The following is a 6,000-nucleotide window of genomic DNA, read 5'->3' as shown; positions in this document are numbered from 1 at the left end:
GGTGTTCTCTGGCAAATGCCAAACGTCCTGCACGGTGTTGAGCTGTAAGCACAACCCCCACCTGTGGACGTCGGGCCCTCATATCACCCTCATGGAGTCGGTTTCTGACAGTTTGAGCAGACACATGCACATTTGTGGCCTGCTGGAGGTCATTTTGCAGGGCTCTGGCAGTGCTTCTCCCGTTCCTCCTTGCACAAAGGCGGAGGTAGCGGTCCTGCTGCTGGGTTGTTGCCCTCCTATGGCCTCCTCCACATCTCCTGATGTACTGGCCTGTCTCCTGGTAGCGCCTCCATGCTCTGGACACTACGCTGACAGACACAGCAAACCTTCTTGCCACAGCTCGCATTGAAGTGCCATCCTGGATAAGCTGCACTACCTGAGCCACTTGTGTGGTTTGTAGACTCCGTCTCATGCTACCACTAGAGTGAAAGCACCGCCAGCATTCAAAAGTGACCAAAACATCAGCCAGGAAGCATAGGAACTGAGAAGTGGTCTGTGGTTACCACCTGCAGAACCACTCCTTTATTGGGGGTGTCTTACTAATTGCCTATAATTTCCACCTGTTGTCTATCCCATTTGCACAACAGCATGTGAAATTGATTGTCACTCAGTGTTGCTTCCTAAGTGGACAGTTTGATTTCACAGAAGTGTGATTGACTTGGAGTTACATTGTGTTGTTTAAGTGTTCCCTTTATTTTTTTGAGCAGTGTATTATCTTGGACTGTTAAATGAAGCCCCGGAACCCAAAACATTAGTTTGTATACAGCACAGTACAATAGAATATCAGGAGTAGAAAAATTATGGCTAGGCATTCAATCAGCTATAGCTACATTGTTGGATATGTATTGAAATACAGGATAAAATAAGGTGTGTGTGTGTGTGTGTGTGTGTGTGTGTGTGTGTGTATATATATATATATATATATATATAGGTTATGTCCTCTGTATAATTCTATCTCCTATATGTTCATGTTGTATAGATTCAGGGAATACACCAATAACACCTGGTGTCAGAGACTCAACACTCACCTGAGGGTTTGCCAAACCCAATATTAATAGCAATGTCAGCAGATTCTATCAAAGTCAGTTGGATCTGCCAACAAAAATATAATTTCTATGGCCAGAATTAGGCTTTATATGCTTAACATTATTTTAACTCCTCAGTTGGTTTAGGATTTCAGCTGCACATATAATCTGTACCATCACCGCTTAACTGGACATGCTTACTGGATTTACTAGGGCTAAAAGAAAGTTGTGTTTTTTCTGGGATCAGGATAGGCCATAAGTATCTGATTGGCTGGGGTCTGACACCGCTCACCCTCCTCTAATTAGATGGTTCAGAGTAGCGTCAGCACCAGAACTACACAGCACTGTCCATTGTGTAGTGGACAGTGCTGGTTAACACAGCTCTTCTCTCCACTACACAATGGACAATGATGTGCAAGTCTGCTGTTGACTTAAGGTGCAGGAGCTACTCTGAAACTGATCAGCAGGGGTCCAGGGTGTCAGATCCCTGACGATTAGATATTGATGGCCTGTCCTGAGGCTAGGCCACAGTATTTAATTCCCAGAAAACCCTTTTAAGACAGCTTTAGACAGCTGTATGGCTAAATTCTTATCTGGATGATAGTTATTGCTCCTGACACCCCTATACATATGACAAACTGGTTCGCCCATGTGTGCAAGTTTTCTGAATGGGGAAAGGAGAGAAAGGCACTGCCAGAGACCTCTCGTGGCGCATATCTTCCTTTAGAATATAACGATCGGGAATGTTGAAATGCAAGAGCATAATTCTTTTTTCCACTAAAATCTGCCATCTGAGAAAAGTCGGGACACTCCTATATACAGTCGTGGCCAAAAGTTTTGAGAATTACATAAATTTTGGAAACTGGAAAAGTTGCTGCTTAAGTTTTTGTAATAGCAATTTGCATATACTCCAGAATTTTATGAAGAGTGATCAGATTAATAGTCCTTCTTTGCCATTAAAATTAACTTAATCCCAAAAAAAACTTTCCACTGCATTTCATTGCTGTCATTAAAGGACCTGCTGAGATCATTTCAGTAATCGTCTTGTTAACTCAGGTGAGAATGTTGACGAGCACAAGGCTGGAGATCATTATGTCAGGCTGATTGGGTTAAAATGGCAGACTTGACATGTTAAAAGGAGGGTGATGCTTGAAATCATTGTTCTTCCATTGTTAACCATTGTGACCTGCAAAGAAACGCGTGCAGCCATCATTGCGTTGCATAAAAATGGCTTCACAGGCAAGGATATTGTGGCTACTAAGATTGCACCTCAATCAACAATTTATAGGATCATCAAGAACTTCAAGGAAAGAGGTTAAATTCTTGTTAAGAAGGCTTCAGGGCGTCCAAGAAAGTCCAGCAAGCGCCAGGATCGTCTCCTAAAGAGGATTCAGCTGCAGGATCGGAGTGCCACCAGTGCAGAGCTTGCTCAGGAATGGCAGCAGGCACGTGTGAGCGCATCTGCACGCACAGTGAGGCGAAGACTTTTGGAAGATGGCCTGGTGTCAAGAAGGGCAGCAAAGAATCCACTTCTCTCCAAAAAAAACATCAGGGACAGATTGATCTTCTGCAGAAAGTATGGTGAATGGACTGCTGAGGACTGGGGCAAAGTCATATTCTCCGATGAAGCCTCTTTCCGATTGTTTGGGGCATCTAGAAAAAGGCTTGTCCGGAGAAGAAAAGGTGAGCGCTACCATCAGTCCTGTGTCATGCCAACAGTAAAGCATCCTGAGACCATTCATGTGTGGGGTTGCTTCTCATCCAAGGGAGTGGGCTCACTCACAATTTTGCCCAAAACACAGCCATGAATAAAGAATGGTACCAAAACACCCTCCAACAGCAACTTCTTCCAACAATCCAACAACAGTTTGGTGAAGAACAATGCATTTTCCAGCACGATGGAGCACCGTGCCATAAGGCAAAAGTGATAACTAAGTGGCTCGGGGACCAAAACATTGACATTTTGGGTCCATGGTCAGGAAACTCCCCAGATCTTAATCCCATTGAGAACTTGTGGTCAATCCTCAAGAGGCGGGTGGACAAACAAAAACCCAATAATTCTGACAAACTCCAAGAAGTGATTATGAAAGAATGGGTTGCTATCAGTCAGGAATTGGCCCAGAAGTTGATTGAGAGCATGCCCAGTCGAATTGCAGAGGTCCTGAAAAAGAAGGGCCAACACTGCAAATACTGACTCTTTGCATAAATGTCATGTAATTGTCGATAAAAGCTTTTGAAACGTATGAAGTGCGTGTAATTATATTTCACTACATCACAGAAACAACTGAAACAAAGATCTAAAAGCAGTTTAGCAGCAAACTTTGTGAAAACGACTATTTGTGTCATTCTCAAAACTTTTGGCCATGACTCTACATTAGATGGTAAGTCTGTTCTGCTAAAATTTAGGAGTTTGGCTAACATTAAATTAACACGTATGGCCACTTTAGGAGTTGGAATGGCCCCCCAGATTATAAAACAGTCCTCGGGTGGTCCCAGGCCCTGACCTATTTTTCTACAAATTCCTACAAAATTTGTTATGGCCATCCACCACGTAGGGTGTAAACGCACTGGATAACGCACTTTGCCACTGAATGGATTTCACTAAGGGCTACTCCTGTGTGCTTTCCAATGTGGTCCTCTGGTCTTCACCCTTTGACCCCTGTATGGGGTTCTGGACTTCACTGCAGGGCCACCAAGTTGCCACCTCTAGGAGTAGTCTCCATTCAGAGGTTTTTGAGCCAGGCGCGTCAAAAGACACTAGTGCATCACAATAAAAGGACTGGAAGAAGTGTGATAAGAGGTCAGGGTCAGGGCTGACAGAGTTAGTGCAATATGGTAGACAGGCAATAGGTCAGGGTAGGTAGCACAAGGTCATTATGGGGATCAGGCTGAGGTCAGGACAGGTATACAGGGTCAATATGGTTAACAGGCAGAGGTCAGACATAGGAGGTCAGAACACAAGAGAAGCCCAAGTTTTCAGGACTTGACAAGCTAGGAACCATTTGCTCAGACACCTTCCCATATGGGAAGGCATCATATATACCCCAGGGAACACTGCCATAGCCTGGGCACAGATTGGTACACATTATGGGTCATCCGCCAGCCAGAGCTGCAAGAGGGAGACAGGGAAGTCAAACACAAGTAGCGTGGAGCAGTGGGAAGGGTGAGTACTCTGGCGGCTGTACTCATTAGGAGAGAGGAGATGCCAGCCTAGATAACCTAGGGGCTGTTAGCATTTCTAGTTCTCTCGTACTGTCAGGTTTAATTCAGACAGAGGCACACACATGTTCAATAAAACAATGTTATCAATCTTTTATTAAAAAAATTACAATGTACATGCAAATATATACAAAGATAGCAATTTAAACAAAATGGAAGTTTATATTATGCTCTTTCTTACAAATATCTTTAAGAGATGAAAATTAATGCTATTCCAGTGATTGATATAGATCGAGTTATGTACAGAGTGTAATGCTTAAATTAGTATTTGGAATACATACTTGTATACTTGTAGTTTTACCTTCAGAAATGACATACAATAACATTTAAGACATACTGTGTAAAATGCCTTTGCTTGCCCTTTTTAACATTGCTTTTGCTTCACGTTATACCCTGAGATAGTCTGCAGAGAATTTATTAGCTGCAAAGATGCTTCAAATCCACTGGAGACAAGCAAACATAATCTGACTAGATCTATTGAGAATATGGCAGGAACCCTACTGTGATACTTCATGCACCTTCATAAAGCAGTCAGACTTAATGCAAGCCCCTGAAAGGTTCTTGTCTAATCCCTCACAGATATTCACTTAAACTCTACTTCTTTTTGTATTATTAATTGTAGAAGTGCAGAATTATTGGGTTATTTGAAGTATTATGAAACTAGAGCATGTTGGCTAAAGCAAATATGCCATATATTGTAGACAAAAGTAACGTTTTCCCATTAAATTGCAACAATGTTTGACCAAGAAACCTTAGGATACCACAAAATGCGATGATCATCCATTGCCCTGCTTGAGCTCTTTCACTTCTGTGTATTTCACTCCTCATGCAAATAAAAGCACATGTCCTATAGCAGTGTAAAGCCTTGAGTATAGCGCCGCAGGCACTCTGTGTGCAACCATATGGCACCATATTACAAAGAATACCCCAGTAAGGCTGAGTTCAAAACACCATTTAGCTTTCCATTGTTCTGATCCGTCAGAAGAAGAGAAAGAAAAAAAAATAATCCTGTTGCATCAGTTGTCATCCGTTTGAGCCATTTCTATCTGAGATCCGTTTTTTTACATAAAAAAGGCTACTTTCACATTTGCGCTTTTCCTTTCTGCTACTGAGATCCGTCAGAGGATCTCAATAGCGGAGGAAAACGCTTCAGTTTTGTGCCCATTCATTGTCAATGGGGACAAAACTGAACTGAAGGGAACGGAGTGCACCAGAATGCAATCCGTTCCGTTACATTGCGTTCCCATGACGCACACAAAAGAGCTGCAAGCAGCGTTTTTGAGTGCGTCCTGGGATGCGGAGCAAGACGGATCCGTCCATTGAATGTAAGTCAATGGAGACAGAACAGTTTTCTCTGATACGAAAGAAAAACGGATCCGTCACCCATCGTCTTGCAATGGTTTTAGTGCCGGATCCGTCATGGCTATTTTAGAGATAATACAACCAAATCCGTTCAGAACGGATGCAGACGGTTTCATTATCATGTCGGAAGCGTTTTTGCTGATCCATGACGTATCAAGCAAAAACGCTGATGTGAAAGTAGCCTTAAAAAGTCCTGCATGCTATACTTTTTTTCCGTCTAAAAAACTGATCTCAGACGGAAATGGCTGAAACGGATGACAACTGACTGCACTTGCACACTGGCATTTTGAATTTCGTTTGTGAGATCCGTTTCAGGGATCTCACAAACAGTTCAAAACGGATCAGTTCAGCCCCAATGCATTCTGAATGGATAAGGATCCGCTGCAGCGTTTTG

The sequence above is a fragment of the Bufo bufo genome, chromosome 8, assembly GCF_905171765.1.
Source record: "Bufo bufo chromosome 8, aBufBuf1.1, whole genome shotgun sequence".
Taxonomy (NCBI): Eukaryota; Metazoa; Chordata; class Amphibia; order Anura; family Bufonidae; genus Bufo; species Bufo bufo.
The sequence above is the reverse complement of the archived record's forward strand: the minus strand, read 5'-3'. Positions refer to the sequence as shown.